Below are 18,467 nucleotides of genomic sequence, written 5' to 3'. Positions count from 1 at the left end.
CGCAATGTTCTCCGTTTTGCCCTACGTTCCCAACAAGTGTCACGGGACTAATCTGAAGGTAACCTGTAGTGATTAAAATGATAGATTTTTCAACCAGGGACCTCTCGCAACCTAAGCCATAATCATACACCTAAACCGTGAAAGTGAATTATCACTTTCCACCAAAATGACGGTCAAATTATGAGTCGATGTCTCAATGTTGCTACTGAGCTGCACATAGCATTGGTGGTATAGTGGTGAGCATAGTTGCCTTCCAAGCAGTTGACTCGGGTTTGATTCCCGGCCAATGCAGAGCCTGAGGAATTCATTTGTTTTAGGGGCTGGATGTCATTTCAAGTGTATTACATTTGAATCATTATCCTTGTACTTGGAAGTCAGAATTGCTCCTACATTCTGCAGGTTATCTAAAATAATAAATGTTGTGCGACGTTGAACCAACAAGTGCATATCAAAATAGATTTGCAGTCCTATCGCCAAAACCATTCAGCCACCTTGTCCTGCGCCCAAGAGGTGATAGTCGGCATTCCGACAAGATCTGCCTGTCTGAGATTGTTCAAGGATCTGCAAAAGGGCTCATCCGGGATTTGAACCCGGGACCTCTCGCACCCTAAGCGAGAATCATACCCCTAGACCAACGAGCCTTACGCAAAAAGTTATTTTTTTGCTTTCTGCAGCAATGACAGTGAAGATATCGATTGACGTGTCCATGGTGCTTGGAACGATTGAACATCATGTGAGTGTTTTGTGCTTTACTTGTGAGCATAACAGTCTTCCAAAATCTTGACCATGCTTCAGTTCAAATCTTCTGTAGTTCATCTGCTGTGTCTTTCACATTCTGTCTTGTTCAGTCGCAACAGCAAAATGATGACGAGTTTTTACAAATTAATAAAGTGCAAAATGAGATCAATTCATTTTTTTAAAAACAAATGAAAAAATAAGACTTCCAAAAGAATGGAACTCATTTATTTTGAAGTCAAATGAGACCATGAGACAATACCTATAATCGGTCTTCTCACAAAAACATCTCTAGCTTCCGAACCGTTTGACCTACAAATTCATATGACCACTCTCTGGAATGAGGAGACCCTCACGAACATGGTGGTATTCTCAATTTTTCTCTACATCCCCCACAAGTGTCAGGAGACTCGTCTGAAGTCACAACCGTCTATGTTGCCAAGTTCTGTTTGTAGAATCCAAAATCTTGGGCTACAAACTAATGTGACCCCACTTGTCGCAATGTTCTCCGTTTTGCCCTACGTTCCCAACAAGTGTCACGGGACTAATCTGAAGGTAACCTGTAGTGATTAAAATGATAGATTTTTCAACCAGGGACCTCTCGCAACCTAAGCCATAATCATACACCTAAACCGTGAAAGTGAATTATCACTTTCCACCAAAATGACGGTCAAATTATGAGTCGATGTCTCAATGTTGCTACTGAGCTGCACATAGCATTGGTGGTATAGTGGTGAGCATAGTTTCCTTCCAAGCAGTTGACTCGGGTTTGATTCCCGGCCAATGCAGAGCCTGAGGAATTCATTTGTTTTAGGGGCTGGATGTCATTTCAAGTGTATTACATTTGAATCATTATCCTTGTACTTGGAAGTCAGAATTGCTCCTACATTCTGCAGGTTATCTAAAATAATAAATGTTGTGCGACGTTGAACCAACAAGTGCATATCAAAATAGATTTGCAGTCCTATCGCCAAAACCATTCAGCCACCTTGTCCTGCGCCCAAGAGGTGATAGTCGGCATTCCGACAAGATCTGCCTGTCTGAGATTGTTCAAGGATCTGCAAAAGGGCTCATCCGGGATTTGAACCCGGGACCTCTCGCACCCTAAGCGAGAATCATACCCCTAGACCAACGAGCCTTACGCAAAAAGTTATTTTTTTGCTTTCTGCAGCAATGACAGTGAAGATATCGATTGACGTGTCCATGGTGCTTGGAACGATTGAACATCATGTGAGTGTTTTGTGCTTTACTTGTGAGCATAACAGTCTTCCAAAATCTTGACCATGCTTCAGTTCAAATCTTCTGTAGTTCATCTGCTGTGTCTTTCACATTCTGTCTTGTTCAGTCGCGACAGCAAAATGATGACGAGTTTTTACAAATTAATAAAGTGCAAAATGAGATCAATTCATTTTTTTAAAAACAAATGAAAAAATAAGACTTCCAAAAGAATGGAACTCATTTATTTTGAGTCAAATGAGACCATGAGACAATACCTATAATCGGTCTTCTCACAAAAACATCTCTAGCTTCCGAACCGTTTGACCTACAAATTCATATGACCACTCTCTGGAATGAGGAGACCCTCACGAACATGGTGGTATTCTCAATTTTTCTCTACATCCCCCACAAGTGTCAGGAGACTCGTCTGAAGTCACAACCGTCTATGTTGCCAAGTTCTGTTTGTAGAATCCAAAATCTTGGGCTACAAACTAATGTGACCCCACTTGTCGCAATGTTCTCCGTTTTGCCCTACGTTCCAAACAAGTGTCACGGGACTAATCTGAAGGTAACCTGTAGTGATTAAAATGATAGATTTTTCAACCAGGGACCTCTCGCAACCTAAGCCATAATCATACACCTAAACCGTGAAAGTGAATTATCACTTTCCACCAAAATGACGGTCAAATTATGAGTCGATGTCTCAATGTTGCTACTGAGCTGCACATAGCATTGGTGGTATAGTGGTGAGCATAGTTGCCTTCCAAGCAGTTGACTCGGGTTTGATTCCCGGCCAATGCAGAGCCTGAGGAATTCATTTGTTTTAGGGGCTGGATGTCATTTCAAGTGTATTACATTTGAATCATTATCCTTGTACTTGGAAGTCAGAATTGCTCCTACATTCTGCAGGTTATCTAAAATAATAAATGTTGTGCGACGTTGAACCAACAAGTGCATATCAAAATAGATTTGCAGTCCTATCGCCAAAACCATTCAGCCACCTTGTCCTGCGCCCAAGAGGTGATAGTCGGCATTCCGACAAGATCTGCCTGTCTGAGATTGTTCAAGGATCTGCAAAAGGGCTCATCCGGGATTTGAACCCGGGACCTCTCGCACCCTAAGCGAGAATCATACCCCTAGACCAACGAGCCTTACGCAAAAAGTTATTTTTTTGCTTTCTGCAGCAATGACAGTGAAGATATCGATTGACGTGTCCATGGTGCTTGGAACGATTGAACATCATGTGAGTGTTTTGTGCTTTACTTGTGAGCATAACAGTCTTCCAAAATCTTGACCATGCTTCAGTTCAAATCTTCTGTAGTTCATCTGCTGTGTCTTTCACATTCTGTCTTGTTCAGTCGCGACAGCAAAATGATGACGAGTTTTTACAAATTAATAAAGTGCAAAATGAGATCAATTCATTTTTTTAAAAACAAATGAAAAAATAAGACTTCCAAAAGAATGGAACTCATTTATTTTGAGTCAAATGAGACCATGAGACAATACCTATAATCGGTCTTCTCACAAAAACATCTCTAGCTTCCGAACCGTTTGACCTACAAATTCATATGACCACTCTCTGGAATGAGGAGACCCTCACGAACATGGTGGTATTCTCAATTTTTCTCTACATCCCCCACAAGTGTCAGGAGACTCGTCTGAAGTCACAACCGTCTATGTTGCCAAGTTCTGTTTGTAGAATCCAAAATCTTGGGCTACAAACTAATGTGACCCCACTTGTCGCAATGTTCTCCGTTTTGCCCTACGTTCCAAACAAGTGTCACGGGACTAATCTGAAGGTAACCTGTAGTGATTAAAATGATAGATTTTTCAACCAGGGACCTCTCGCAACCTAAGCCATAATCATACACCTAAACCGTGAAAGTGAATTATCACTTTCCACCAAAATGACGGTCAAATTATGAGTCGATGTCTCAATGTTGCTACTGAGCTGCACATAGCATTGGTGGTATAGTGGTGAGCATAGTTGCCTTCCAAGCAGTTGACTCGGGTTTGATTCCCGGCCAATGCAGAGCCTGAGGAATTCATTTGTTTTAGGGGCTGGATGTCATTTCAAGTGTATTACATTTGAATCATTATCCTTGTACTTGGAAGTCAGAATTGCTCCTACATTCTGCAGGTTATCTAAAATAATAAATGTTGTGCGACGTTGAACCAACAAGTGCATATCAAAATAGATTTGCAGTCCTATCGCCAAAACCATTCAGCCACCTTGTCCTGCGCCCAAGAGGTGATAGTCGGCATTCCGACAAGATCTGCCTGTCTGAGATTGTTCAAGGATCTGCAAAAGGGCTCATCCGGGATTTGAACCCGGGACCTCTCGCACCCTAAGCGAGAATCATACCCCTAGACCAACGAGCCTTACGCAAAAAGTTATTTTTTTGCTTTCTGCAGCAATGACAGTGAAGATATCGATTGACGTGTCCATGGTGCTTGGAACGATTGAACATCATGTGAGTGTTTTGTGCTTTACTTGTGAGCATAACAGTCTTCCAAAATCTTGACCATGCTTCAGTTCAAATCTTCTGTAGTTCATCTGCTGTGTCTTTCACATTCTGTCTTGTTCAGTCGCGACAGCAAAATGATGACGAGTTTTTACAAATTAATAAAGTGCAAAATGAGATCAATTCATTTTTTTAAAAACAAATGAAAAAATAAGACTTCCAAAAGAATGGAACTCATTTATTTTGAGTCAAATGAGACCATGAGACAATACCTATAATCGGTCTTCTCACAAAAACATCTCTAGCTTCCGAACCGTTTGACCTACAAATTCATATGACCACTCTCTGGAATGAGGAGACCCTCACGAACATGGTGGTATTCTCAATTTTTCTCTACATCCCCCACAAGTGTCAGGAGACTCGTCTGAAGTCACAACCGTCTATGTTGCCAAGTTCTGTTTGTAGAATCCAAAATCTTGGGCTACAAACTAATGTGACCCCACTTGTCGCAATGTTCTCCGTTTTGCCCTACGTTCCCAACAAGTGTCACGGGACTAATCTGAAGGTAACCTGTAGTGATTAAAATGATAGATTTTTCAACCAGGGACCTCTCGCAACCTAAGCCATAATCATACACCTAAACCGTGAAAGTGAATTATCACTTTCCACCAAAATGACGGTCAAATTATGAGTCGATGTCTCAATGTTGCTACTGAGCTGCACATAGCATTGGTGGTATAGTGGTGAGCATAGTTGCCTTCCAAGCAGTTGACTCGGGTTTGATTCCCGGCCAATGCAGAGCCTGAGGAATTCATTTGTTTTAGGGGCTGGATGTCATTTCAAGTGTATTACATTTGAATCATTATCCTTGTACTTGGAAGTCAGAATTGCTCCTACATTCTGCAGGTTATCTAAAATAATAAATGTTGTGCGACGTTGAACCAACAAGTGCATATCAAAATAGATTTGCAGTCCTATCGCCAAAACCATTCAGCCACCTTGTCCTGCGCCCAAGAGGTGATAGTCGGCATTCCGACAAGATCTGCCTGTCTGAGATTGTTCAAGGATCTGCAAAAGGGCTCATCCGGGATTTGAACCCGGGACCTCTCGCACCCTAAGCGAGAATCATACCCCTAGACCAACGAGCCTTACGCAAAAAGTTATTTTTTTGCTTTCTGCAGCAATGACAGTGAAGATATCGATTGACGTGTCCATGGTGCTTGGAACGATTGAACATCATGTGAGTGTTTTGTGCTTTACTTGTGAGCATAACAGTCTTCCAAAATCTTGACCATGCTTCAGTTCAAATCTTCTGTAGTTCATCTGCTGTGTCTTTCACATTCTGTCTTGTTCAGTCGCGACAGCAAAATGATGACGAGTTTTTACAAATTAATAAAGTGCAAAATGAGATCAATTCATTTTTTTAAAAACAAATGAAAAAATAAGACTTCCAAAAGAATGGAACTCATTTATTTTGAGTCAAATGAGACCATGAGACAATACCTATAATCGGTCTTCTCACAAAAACATCTCTAGCTTCCGAACCGTTTGACCTACAAATTCATATGACCACTCTCTGGAATGAGGAGACCCTCACGAACATGGTGGTATTCTCAATTTTTCTCTACATCCCCCACAAGTGTCAGGAGACTCGTCTGAAGTCACAACCGTCTATGTTCCCAAGTTCTGTTTGTAGAATCCAAAATCTTGGGCTACAAACTAATGTGACCCCACTTGTCGCAATGTTCTCCGTTTTGCCCTACGTTCCCAACAAGTGTCACGGGACTAATCTGAAGGTAACCTGTAGTGATTAAAATGATAGATTTTTCAACCAGGGACCTCTCGCAACCTAAGCCATAATCATACACCTAAACCGTGAAAGTGAATTATCACTTTCCACCAAAATGACGGTCAAATTATGAGTCGATGTCTCAATGTTGCTACTGAGCTGCACATAGCATTGGTGGTATAGTGGTGAGCATAGTTGCCTTCCAAGCAGTTGACTCGGGTTTGATTCCCGGCCAATGCAGAGCCTGAGGAATTCATTTGTTTTAGGGGCTGGATGTCATTTCAAGTGTATTACATTTGAATCATTATCCTTGTACTTGGAAGTCAGAATTGCTCCTACATTCTGCAGGTTATCTAAAATAATAAATGTTGTGCGACGTTGAACCAACAAGTGCATATCAAAATAGATTTGCAGTCCTATCGCCAAAACCATTCAGCCACCTTGTCCTGCGCCCAAGAGGTGATAGTCGGCATTCCGACAAGATCTGCCTGTCTGAGATTGTTCAAGGATCTGCAAAAGGGCTCATCCGGGATTTGAACCCGGGACCTCTCGCACCCTAAGCGAGAATCATACCCCTAGACCAACGAGCCTTACGCAAAAAGTTATTTTTTTGCTTTCTGCAGCAATGACAGTGAAGATATCGATTGACGTGTCCATGGTGCTTGGAACGATTGAACATCATGTGAGTGTTTTGTGCTTTACTTGTGAGCATAACAGTCTTCCAAAATCTTGACCATGCTTCAGTTCAAATCTTCTGTAGTTCATCTGCTGTGTCTTTCACATTCTGTCTTGTTCAGTCGCGACAGCAAAATGATGACGAGTTTTTACAAATTAATAAAGTGCAAAATGAGATCAATTCATTTTTTTAAAAACAAATGAAAAAATAAGACTTCCAAAAGAATGGAACTCATTTATTTTGAGTCAAATGAGACCATGAGACAATACCTATAATCGGTCTTCTCACAAAAACATCTCTAGCTTCCGAACCGTTTGACCTACAAATTCATATGACCACTCTCTGGAATGAGGAGACCCTCACGAACATGGTGGTATTCTCAATTTTTCTCTACATCCCCCACAAGTGTCAGGAGACTCGTCTGAAGTCACAACCGTCTATGTTCCCAAGTTCTGTTTGTAGAATCCAAAATCTTGGGCTACAAACTAATGTGACCCCACTTGTCGCAATGTTCTCCGTTTTGCCCTACGTTCCCAACAAGTGTCACGGGACTAATCTGAAGGTAACCTGTAGTGATTAAAATGATAGATTTTTCAACCAGGGACCTCTCGCAACCTAAGCCATAATCATACACCTAAACCGTGAAAGTGAATTATCACTTTCCACCAAAATGACGGTCAAATTATGAGTCGATGTCTCAATGTTGCTACTGAGCTGCACATAGCATTGGTGGTATAGTGGTGAGCATAGTTGCCTTCCAAGCAGTTGACTCGGGTTTGATTCCCGGCCAATGCAGAGCCTGAGGAATTCATTTGTTTTAGGGGCTGGATGTCATTTCAAGTGTATTACATTTGAATCATTATCCTTGTACTTGGAAGTCAGAATTGCTCCTACATTCTGCAGGTTATCTAAAATAATAAATGTTGTGCGACGTTGAACCAACAAGTGCATATCAAAATAGATTTGCAGTCCTATCGCCAAAACCATTCAGCCACCTTGTCCTGCGCCCAAGAGGTGATAGTCGGCATTCCGACAAGATCTGCCTGTCTGAGATTGTTCAAGGATCTGCAAAAGGGCTCATCCGGGATTTGAACCCGGGACCTCTCGCACCCTAAGCGAGAATCATACCCCTAGACCAACGAGCCTTACGCAAAAAGTTATTTTTTTGCTTTCTGCAGCAATGACAGTGAAGATATCGATTGACGTGTCCATGGTGCTTGGAACGATTGAACATCATGTGAGTGTTTTGTGCTTTACTTGTGAGCATAACAGTCTTCCAAAATCTTGACCATGCTTCAGTTCAAATCTTCTGTAGTTCATCTGCTGTGTCTTTCACATTCTGTCTTGTTCAGTCGCGACAGCAAAATGATGACGAGTTTTTACAAATTAATAAAGTGCAAAATGAGATCAATTCATTTTTTTAAAAACAAATGAAAAAATAAGACTTCCAAAAGAATGGAACTCATTTATTTTGAGTCAAATGAGACCATGAGACAATACCTATAATCGGTCTTCTCACAAAAACATCTCTAGCTTCCGAACCGTTTGACCTACAAATTCATATGACCACTCTCTGGAATGAGGAGACCCTCACGAACATGGTGGTATTCTCAATTTTTCTCTACATCCCCCACAAGTGTCAGGAGACTCGTCTGAAGTCACAACCGTCTATGTTGCCAAGTTCTGTTTGTAGAATCCAAAATCTTGGGCTACAAACTAATGTGACCCCACTTGTCGCAATGTTCTCCGTTTTGCCCTACGTTCCAAACAAGTGTCACGGGACTAATCTGAAGGTAACCTGTAGTGATTAAAATGATAGATTTTTCAACCAGGGACCTCTCGCAACCTAAGCCATAATCATACACCTAAACCGTGAAAGTGAATTATCACTTTCCACCAAAATGACGGTCAAATTATGAGTCGATGTCTCAATGTTGCTACTGAGCTGCACATAGCATTGGTGGTATAGTGGTGAGCATAGTTGCCTTCCAAGCAGTTGACTCGGGTTTGATTCCCGGCCAATGCAGAGCCTGAGGAATTCATTTGTTTTAGGGGCTGGATGTCATTTCAAGTGTATTACATTTGAATCATTATCCTTGTACTTGGAAGTCAGAATTGCTCCTACATTCTGCAGGTTATCTAAAATAATAAATGTTGTGCGACGTTGAACCAACAAGTGCATATCAAAATAGATTTGCAGTCCTATCGCCAAAACCATTCAGCCACCTTGTCCTGCGCCCAAGAGGTGATAGTCGGCATTCCGACAAGATCTGCCTGTCTGAGATTGTTCAAGGATCTGCAAAAGGGCTCATCCGGGATTTGAACCCGGGACCTCTCGCACCCTAAGCGAGAATCATACCCCTAGACCAACGAGCCTTACGCAAAAAGTTATTTTTTTGCTTTCTGCAGCAATGACAGTGAAGATATCGATTGACGTGTCCATGGTGCTTGGAACGATTGAACATCATGTGAGTGTTTTGTGCTTTACTTGTGAGCATAACAGTCTTCCAAAATCTTGACCATGCTTCAGTTCAAATCTTCTGTAGTTCATCTGCTGTGTCTTTCACATTCTGTCTTGTTCAGTCGCGACAGCAAAATGATGACGAGTTTTTACAAATTAATAAAGTGCAAAATGAGATCAATTCATTTTTTTAAAAACAAATGAAAAAATAAGACTTCCAAAAGAATGGAACTCATTTATTTTGAGTCAAATGAGACCATGAGACAATACCTATAATCGGTCTTCTCACAAAAACATCTCTAGCTTCCGAACCGTTTGACCTACAAATTCATATGACCACTCTCTGGAATGAGGAGACCCTCACGAACATGGTGGTATTCTCAATTTTTCTCTACATCCCCCACAAGTGTCAGGAGACTCGTCTGAAGTCACAACCGTCTATGTTGCCAAGTTCTGTTTGTAGAATCCAAAATCTTGGGCTACAAACTAATGTGACCCCACTTGTCGCAATGTTCTCCGTTTTGCCCTACGTTCCAAACAAGTGTCACGGGACTAATCTGAAGGTAACCTGTAGTGATTAAAATGATAGATTTTTCAACCAGGGACCTCTCGCAACCTAAGCCATAATCATACACCTAAACCGTGAAAGTGAATTATCACTTTCCACCAAAATGACGGTCAAATTATGAGTCGATGTCTCAATGTTGCTACTGAGCTGCACATAGCATTGGTGGTATAGTGGTGAGCATAGTTGCCTTCCAAGCAGTTGACTCGGGTTTGATTCCCGGCCAATGCAGAGCCTGAGGAATTCATTTGTTTTAGGGGCTGGATGTCATTTCAAGTGTATTACATTTGAATCATTATCCTTGTACTTGGAAGTCAGAATTGCTCCTACATTCTGCAGGTTATCTAAAATAATAAATGTTGTGCGACGTTGAACCAACAAGTGCATATCAAAATAGATTTGCAGTCCTATCGCCAAAACCATTCAGCCACCTTGTCCTGCGCCCAAGAGGTGATAGTCGGCATTCCGACAAGATCTGCCTGTCTGAGATTGTTCAAGGATCTGCAAAAGGGCTCATCCGGGATTTGAACCCGGGACCTCTCGCACCCTAAGCGAGAATCATACCCCTAGACCAACGAGCCTTACGCAAAAAGTTATTTTTTTGCTTTCTGCAGCAATGACAGTGAAGATATCGATTGACGTGTCCATGGTGCTTGGAACGATTGAACATCATGTGAGTGTTTTGTGCTTTACTTGTGAGCATAACAGTCTTCCAAAATCTTGACCATGCTTCAGTTCAAATCTTCTGTAGTTCATCTGCTGTGTCTTTCACATTCTGTCTTGTTCAGTCGCGACAGCAAAATGATGACGAGTTTTTACAAATTAATAAAGTGCAAAATGAGATCAATTCATTTTTTTAAAAACAAATGAAAAAATAAGACTTCCAAAAGAATGGAACTCATTTATTTTGAGTCAAATGAGACCATGAGACAATACCTATAATCGGTCTTCTCACAAAAACATCTCTAGCTTCCGAACCGTTTGACCTACAAATTCATATGACCACTCTCTGGAATGAGGAGACCCTCACGAACATGGTGGTATTCTCAATTTTTCTCTACATCCCCCACAAGTGTCAGGAGACTCGTCTGAAGTCACAACCGTCTATGTTGCCAAGTTCTGTTTGTAGAATCCAAAATCTTGGGCTACAAACTAATGTGACCCCACTTGTCGCAATGTTCTCCGTTTTGCCCTACGTTCCCAACAAGTGTCACGGGACTAATCTGAAGGTAACCTGTAGTGATTAAAATGATAGATTTTTCAACCAGGGACCTCTCGCAACCTAAGCCATAATCATACACCTAAACCGTGAAAGTGAATTATCACTTTCCACCAAAATGACGGTCAAATTATGAGTCGATGTCTCAATGTTGCTACTGAGCTGCACATAGCATTGGTGGTATAGTGGTGAGCATAGTTGCCTTCCAAGCAGTTGACTCGGGTTTGATTCCCGGCCAATGCAGAGCCTGAGGAATTCATTTGTTTTAGGGGCTGGATGTCATTTCAAGTGTATTACATTTGAATCATTATCCTTGTACTTGGAAGTCAGAATTGCTCCTACATTCTGCAGGTTATCTAAAATAATAAATGTTGTGCGACGTTGAACCAACAAGTGCATATCAAAATAGATTTGCAGTCCTATCGCCAAAACCATTCAGCCACCTTGTCCTGCGCCCAAGAGGTGATAGTCGGCATTCCGACAAGATCTGCCTGTCTGAGATTGTTCAAGGATCTGCAAAAGGGCTCATCCGGGATTTGAACCCGGGACCTCTCGCACCCTAAGCGAGAATCATACCCCTAGACCAACGAGCCTTACGCAAAAAGTTATTTTTTTGCTTTCTGCAGCAATGACAGTGAAGATATCGATTGACGTGTCCATGGTGCTTGGAACGATTGAACATCATGTGAGTGTTTTGTGCTTTACTTGTGAGCATAACAGTCTTCCAAAATCTTGACCATGCTTCAGTTCAAATCTTCTGTAGTTCATCTGCTGTGTCTTTCACATTCTGTCTTGTTCAGTCGCAACAGCAAAATGATGACGAGTTTTTACAAATTAATAAAGTGCAAAATGAGATCAATTCATTTTTTTAAAAACAAATGAAAAAATAAGACTTCCAAAAGAATGGAACTCATTTATTTTGAGTCAAATGAGACCATGAGACAATACCTATAATCGGTCTTCTCACAAAAACATCTCTAGCTTCCGAACCGTTTGACCTACAAATTCATATGACCACTCTCTGGAATGAGGAGACCCTCACGAACATGGTGGTATTCTCAATTTTTCTCTACATCCCCCACAAGTGTCAGGAGACTCGTCTGAAGTCACAACCGTCTATGTTGCCAAGTTCTGTTTGTAGAATCCAAAATCTTGGGCTACAAACTAATGTGACCCCACTTGTCGCAATGTTCTCCGTTTTGCCCTACGTTCCCAACAAGTGTCACGGGACTAATCTGAAGGTAACCTGTAGTGATTAAAATGATAGATTTTTCAACCAGGGACCTCTCGCAACCTAAGCCATAATCATACACCTAAACCGTGAAAGTGAATTATCACTTTCCACCAAAATGACGGTCAAATTATGAGTCGATGTCTCAATGTTGCTACTGAGCTGCACATAGCATTGGTGGTATAGTGGTGAGCATAGTTTCCTTCCAAGCAGTTGACTCGGGTTTGATTCCCGGCCAATGCAGAGCCTGAGGAATTCATTTGTTTTAGGGGCTGGATGTCATTTCAAGTGTATTACATTTGAATCATTATCCTTGTACTTGGAAGTCAGAATTGCTCCTACATTCTGCAGGTTATCTAAAATAATAAATGTTGTGCGACGTTGAACCAACAAGTGCATATCAAAATAGATTTGCAGTCCTATCGCCAAAACCATTCAGCCACCTTGTCCTGCGCCCAAGAGGTGATAGTCGGCATTCCGACAAGATCTGCCTGTCTGAGATTGTTCAAGGATCTGCAAAAGGGCTCATCCGGGATTTGAACCCGGGACCTCTCGCACCCTAAGCGAGAATCATACCCCTAGACCAACGAGCCTTACGCAAAAAGTTATTTTTTTGCTTTCTGCAGCAATGACAGTGAAGATATCGATTGACGTGTCCATGGTGCTTGGAACGATTGAACATCATGTGAGTGTTTTGTGCTTTACTTGTGAGCATAACAGTCTTCCAAAATCTTGACCATGCTTCAGTTCAAATCTTCTGTAGTTCATCTGCTGTGTCTTTCACATTCTGTCTTGTTCAGTCGCGACAGCAAAATGATGACGAGTTTTTACAAATTAATAAAGTGCAAAATGAGATCAATTCATTTTTTTAAAAACAAATGAAAAAATAAGACTTCCAAAAGAATGGAACTCATTTATTTTGAGTCAAATGAGACCATGAGACAATACCTATAATCGGTCTTCTCACAAAAACATCTCTAGCTTCCGAACCGTTTGACCTACAAATTCATATGACCACTCTCTGGAATGAGGAGACCCTCACGAACATGGTGGTATTCTCAATTTTTCTCTACATCCCCCACAAGTGTCAGGAGACTCGTCTGAAGTCACAACCGTCTATGTTGCCAAGTTCTGTTTGTAGAATCCAAAATCTTGGGCTACAAACTAATGTGACCCCACTTGTCGCAATGTTCTCCGTTTTGCCCTACGTTCCAAACAAGTGTCACGGGACTAATCTGAAGGTAACCTGTAGTGATTAAAATGATAGATTTTTCAACCAGGGACCTCTCGCAACCTAAGCCATAATCATACACCTAAACCGTGAAAGTGAATTATCACTTTCCACCAAAATGACGGTCAAATTATGAGTCGATGTCTCAATGTTGCTACTGAGCTGCACATAGCATTGGTGGTATAGTGGTGAGCATAGTTGCCTTCCAAGCAGTTGACTCGGGTTTGATTCCCGGCCAATGCAGAGCCTGAGGAATTCATTTGTTTTAGGGGCTGGATGTCATTTCAAGTGTATTACATTTGAATCATTATCCTTGTACTTGGAAGTCAGAATTGCTCCTACATTCTGCAGGTTATCTAAAATAATAAATGTTGTGCGACGTTGAACCAACAAGTGCATATCAAAATAGATTTGCAGTCCTATCGCCAAAACCATTCAGCCACCTTGTCCTGCGCCCAAGAGGTGATAGTCGGCATTCCGACAAGATCTGCCTGTCTGAGATTGTTCAAGGATCTGCAAAAGGGCTCATCCGGGATTTGAACCCGGGACCTCTCGCACCCTAAGCGAGAATCATACCCCTAGACCAACGAGCCTTACGCAAAAAGTTATTTTTTTGCTTTCTGCAGCAATGACAGTGAAGATATCGATTGACGTGTCCATGGTGCTTGGAACGATTGAACATCATGTGAGTGTTTTGTGCTTTACTTGTGAGCATAACAGTCTTCCAAAATCTTGACCATGCTTCAGTTCAAATCTTCTGTAGTTCATCTGCTGTGTCTTTCACATTCTGTCTTGTTCAGTCGCGACAGCAAAATGATGACGAGTTTTTACAAATTAATAAAGTGCAAAATGAGATCAATTCATTTTTTTAAAAACAAATGAAAAAATAAGACTTCCAAAAGAATGGAACTCATTTATTTTGAGTCAAATGAGACCATGAGACAATACCTATAATCGGTCTTCTCACAAAAACATCTCTAGCTTCCGAACCGTTTGACCTACAAATTCATATGACCACTCTCTGGAATGAGGAGACCCTCACGAACATGGTGGTATTCTCAATTTTTCTCTACATCCCCCACAAGTGTCAGGAGACTCGTCTGAAGTCACAACCGTCTATGTTGCCAAGTTCTGTTTGTAGAATCCAAAATCTTGGGCTACAAACTAATGTGACCCCACTTGTCGCAATGTTCTCCGTTTTGCCCTACGTTCCAAACAAGTGTCACGGGACTAATCTGAAGGTAACCTGTAGTGATTAAAATGATAGATTTTTCAACCAGGGACCTCTCGCAACCTAAGCCATAATCATACACCTAAACCGTGAAAGTGAATTATCACTTTCCACCAAAATGACGGTCAAATTATGAGTCGATGTCTCAATGTTGCTACTGAGCTGCACATAGCATTGGTGGTATAGTGGTGAGCATAGTTGCCTTCCAAGCAGTTGACTCGGGTTTGATTCCCGGCCAATGCAGAGCCTGAGGAATTCATTTGTTTTAGGGGCTGGATGTCATTTCAAGTGTATTACATTTGAATCATTATCCTTGTACTTGGAAGTCAGAATTGCTCCTACATTCTGCAGGTTATCTAAAATAATAAATGTTGTGCGACGTTGAACCAACAAGTGCATATCAAAATAGATTTGCAGTCCTATCGCCAAAACCATTCAGCCACCTTGTCCTGCGCCCAAGAGGTGATAGTCGGCATTCCGACAAGATCTGCCTGTCTGAGATTGTTCAAGGATCTGCAAAAGGGCTCATCCGGGATTTGAACCCGGGACCTCTCGCACCCTAAGCGAGAATCATACCCCTAGACCAACGAGCCTTACGCAAAAAGTTATTTTTTTGCTTTCTGCAGCAATGACAGTGAAGATATCGATTGACGTGTCCATGGTGCTTGGAACGATTGAACATCATGTGAGTGTTTTGTGCTTTACTTGTGAGCATAACAGTCTTCCAAAATCTTGACCATGCTTCAGTTCAAATCTTCTGTAGTTCATCTGCTGTGTCTTTCACATTCTGTCTTGTTCAGTCGCGACAGCAAAATGATGACGAGTTTTTACAAATTAATAAAGTGCAAAATGAGATCAATTCATTTTTTTAAAAACAAATGAAAAAATAAGACTTCCAAAAGAATGGAACTCATTTATTTTGAGTCAAATGAGACCATGAGACAATACCTATAATCGGTCTTCTCACAAAAACATCTCTAGCTTCCGAACCGTTTGACCTACAAATTCATATGACCACTCTCTGGAATGAGGAGACCCTCACGAACATGGTGGTATTCTCAATTTTTCTCTACATCCCCCACAAGTGTCAGGAGACTCGTCTGAAGTCACAACCATCTATGTTGCCAAGTTCTGTTTGTAGAATCCAAAATCTTGGGCTACAAACTAATGTGACCCCACTTGTCGCAATGTTCTCCGTTTTGCCCTACGTTCCCAACAAGTGTCACGGGACTAATCTGAAGGTAACCTGTAGTGATTAAAATGATAGATTTTTCAACCAGGGACCTCTCGCAACCTAAGCCATAATCATACACCTAAACCGTGAAAGTGAATTATCACTTTCCACCAAAATGACGGTCAAATTATGAGTCGATGTCTCAATGTTGCTACTGAGCTGCACATAGCATTGGTGGTATAGTGGTGAGCATAGTTGCCTTCCAAGCAGTTGACTCGGGTTTGATTCCCGGCCAATGCAGAGCCTGAGGAATTCATTTGTTTTAGGGGCTGGATGTCATTTCAAGTGTATTACATTTGAATCATTATCCTTGTACTTGGAAGTCAGAATTGCTCCTACATTCTGCAGGTTATCTAAAATAATAAATGTTGTGCGACGTTGAACCAACAAGTGCATATCAAAATAGATTTGCAGTCCTATCGCCAAAACCATTCAGCCACCTTGTCCTGCGCCCAAGAGGTGATAGTCGGCATTCCGACAAGATCTGCCTGTCTGAGATTGTTCAAGGATCTGCAAAAGGGCTCATCCGGGATTTGAACCCGGGACGTCTCGCACCCTAAGCGAGAATCATACCCCTAGACCAACGAGCCTTACGCAAAAAGTTATTTTTTTGCTTTCTGCAGCAATGACAGTGAAGATATCGATTGACGTGTCCATGGTGCTTGGAACGATTGAACATCATGTGAGTGTTTTGTGCTTTACTTGTGAGCATAACAGTCTTCCAAAATCTTGACCATGCTTCAGTTCAAATCTTCTGTAGTTCATCTGCTGTGTCTTTCACATTCTGTCTTGTTCAGTCGCGACAGCAAAATGATGACGAGTTTTTACAAATTAATAAAGTGCAAAATGAGATCAATTCATTTTTTTAAAAACAAATGAAAAAATAAGACTTCCAAAAGAATGGAACTCATTTATTTTGAGTCAAATGAGACCATGAGACAATACCTATAATCGGTCTTCTCACAAAAACATCTCTAGCTTCCGAACCGTTTGACCTACAAATTCATATGACCACTCTCTGGAATGAGGAGACCCTCACGAACATAGTGGTATTCTCAATTTTTCTCTACATCCCCCACAAGTGTCAGGAGACTCGTCTGAAGTCACAACCGTCTATGTTGCCAAGTTCTGTTTGTAGAATCCAAAATCTTGGGCTACAAACTAATGTGACCCCACTTGTCGCAATGTTCTCCGTTTTGCCCTACGTTCCCAACAAGTGTCACGGGACTAATCTGAAGGTAACCTGTAGTGATTAAAATGATAGATTTTTCAACCAGGGACCTCTCGCAACCTAAGCCATAATCATACACCTAAACCGTGAAAGTGAATTATCACTTTCCACCAAAATGACGGTCAAATTATGAGTCGATGTCTCAATGTTGCTACTGAGCTGCACATAGCATTGGTGGTATAGTGGTGAGCATAGCTGCCTTCCAAGCAGTTGACCCGGGTTCGATTCCCGGCCAATGCAGAGCCTGAGGAATTCATTTGTTTTAGGGGCTGGATGTCATTTCAAGTGTATTACATTTGAATCATTATCCTTGTACTTGGAAGTCAGAATTGCTCCTACATTCTGCAGGTTATCTAAAATAATAAATGTTGTGCGACGTTGAACCAACAAGTGCATATCAAAATAGATTTGCAGTCCTATCGCCAAAACCATTCAGCCACCTTGTCCTGCGCCCAAGAGGTGATAGTCGGCATTCCGACAAGATCTGCCTGTCTGAGATTGTTCAAGGATCTGCAAAAGGGCTCATCCGGGATTTGAACCCAGGACCTCTCACACCCTAAGCGAGAATCATACCCCTAGACCAACGAGCCTTATGCAAAAAGTTATTTTTTTGCTTTCTGCAGCAATGACAGTGAAGATATCGATTGACGTGTCCATGGTGCTTGGAACGATTGAACATCATGTGAGTGTTTTGTGCTTTACTTGTGAGCATAACAGTCTTCCAAAATCTTGACCATGTTTCAGTTCAAATCTTCTGTAGTTCATCTGCTGTGTCTTTCACATTCTGTCTTGTTCAGTCGCGACAGCAAAATGATGACGAGTTTTTACAAATTAATAAAGTGCAAAATGAGATCAATTCATTTTTTTAAAAACAAATGAAAAAATAAGACTTCCAAAAGAATGGAACTCATTTATTTTGAGTCAAATGACGCAAAGGTACGTGAATCAAAGTCAATTAATTTTGAAAATACCCATTCAAATAGATCCGTTTTCAACTAGAGAGATTAAGACTCGGCGTATCCGTCTCAATCCTCCACAACTGCTTATGTTACCCATCCATATCTGCAGTGAAAGATGGTGGACCTAGATCGGTTTTTGTCAAACCATGAGACAATACCTATAATCGGTCTTCTCACAAAAACATCTCTAGCTTCCGAACCGTTTGACCTACAAATTCATAT

General features: G+C 41.4%; 15 non-coding genes across 15 annotated transcripts; 1 reads left to right on the top strand and 14 right to left on the bottom strand.

The window, feature by feature from the left end:
- Window positions 1-569: 569 nt before the first annotated feature.
- trnap-agg lies at window positions 570-641 on the bottom strand. The gene has a single exon. It is a non-coding gene; the product is annotated as a tRNA-Pro (tRNA).
- Window positions 642-1,801: 1,160 nt separating this feature from the next.
- Window positions 1,802-1,873, bottom strand: trnap-agg. The gene has a single exon. It is a non-coding gene; the product is annotated as a tRNA-Pro (tRNA).
- A 1,159-nt stretch (window positions 1,874-3,032) lies between these two features.
- trnap-agg lies at window positions 3,033-3,104 on the bottom strand. The gene has a single exon. It is a non-coding gene; the product is annotated as a tRNA-Pro (tRNA).
- A 1,159-nt stretch (window positions 3,105-4,263) lies between these two features.
- trnap-agg lies at window positions 4,264-4,335 on the bottom strand. Its single transcript has one exon. It is a non-coding gene; the product is annotated as a tRNA-Pro (tRNA).
- Window positions 4,336-5,494: 1,159 nt separating this feature from the next.
- On the bottom strand, window positions 5,495-5,566 carry trnap-agg. Its single transcript has one exon. It is a non-coding gene; the product is annotated as a tRNA-Pro (tRNA).
- Window positions 5,567-6,725: 1,159 nt separating this feature from the next.
- Window positions 6,726-6,797, bottom strand: trnap-agg. The gene has a single exon. It is a non-coding gene; the product is annotated as a tRNA-Pro (tRNA).
- A 1,159-nt stretch (window positions 6,798-7,956) lies between these two features.
- Window positions 7,957-8,028, bottom strand: trnap-agg. Its single transcript has one exon. It is a non-coding gene; the product is annotated as a tRNA-Pro (tRNA).
- A 1,159-nt stretch (window positions 8,029-9,187) lies between these two features.
- Window positions 9,188-9,259, bottom strand: trnap-agg. The gene has a single exon. It is a non-coding gene; the product is annotated as a tRNA-Pro (tRNA).
- A 1,159-nt stretch (window positions 9,260-10,418) lies between these two features.
- Window positions 10,419-10,490, bottom strand: trnap-agg. Its single transcript has one exon. It is a non-coding gene; the product is annotated as a tRNA-Pro (tRNA).
- Window positions 10,491-11,649: 1,159 nt separating this feature from the next.
- trnap-agg lies at window positions 11,650-11,721 on the bottom strand. Its single transcript has one exon. It is a non-coding gene; the product is annotated as a tRNA-Pro (tRNA).
- A 1,159-nt stretch (window positions 11,722-12,880) lies between these two features.
- On the bottom strand, window positions 12,881-12,952 carry trnap-agg. The gene has a single exon. It is a non-coding gene; the product is annotated as a tRNA-Pro (tRNA).
- Window positions 12,953-14,111: 1,159 nt separating this feature from the next.
- Window positions 14,112-14,183, bottom strand: trnap-agg. The gene has a single exon. It is a non-coding gene; the product is annotated as a tRNA-Pro (tRNA).
- A 1,159-nt stretch (window positions 14,184-15,342) lies between these two features.
- Window positions 15,343-15,414, bottom strand: trnap-agg. The gene has a single exon. It is a non-coding gene; the product is annotated as a tRNA-Pro (tRNA).
- A 1,159-nt stretch (window positions 15,415-16,573) lies between these two features.
- On the bottom strand, window positions 16,574-16,645 carry trnap-agg. The gene has a single exon. It is a non-coding gene; the product is annotated as a tRNA-Pro (tRNA).
- Window positions 16,646-17,454: 809 nt separating this feature from the next.
- On the top strand, window positions 17,455-17,526 carry trnag-ucc. Its single transcript has one exon. It is a non-coding gene; the product is annotated as a tRNA-Gly (tRNA).
- The last annotated feature ends 941 nt before the right edge of the window (window positions 17,527-18,467 follow it).

This window comes from Oncorhynchus mykiss, unplaced genomic scaffold (genome assembly GCF_013265735.2).
Source record: "Oncorhynchus mykiss isolate Arlee unplaced genomic scaffold, USDA_OmykA_1.1 un_scaffold_305, whole genome shotgun sequence".
NCBI lineage: Eukaryota > Metazoa > Chordata > Actinopteri > Salmoniformes > Salmonidae > Oncorhynchus > Oncorhynchus mykiss.
This window is presented reverse-complemented; position numbering and strand designations above follow the sequence as displayed.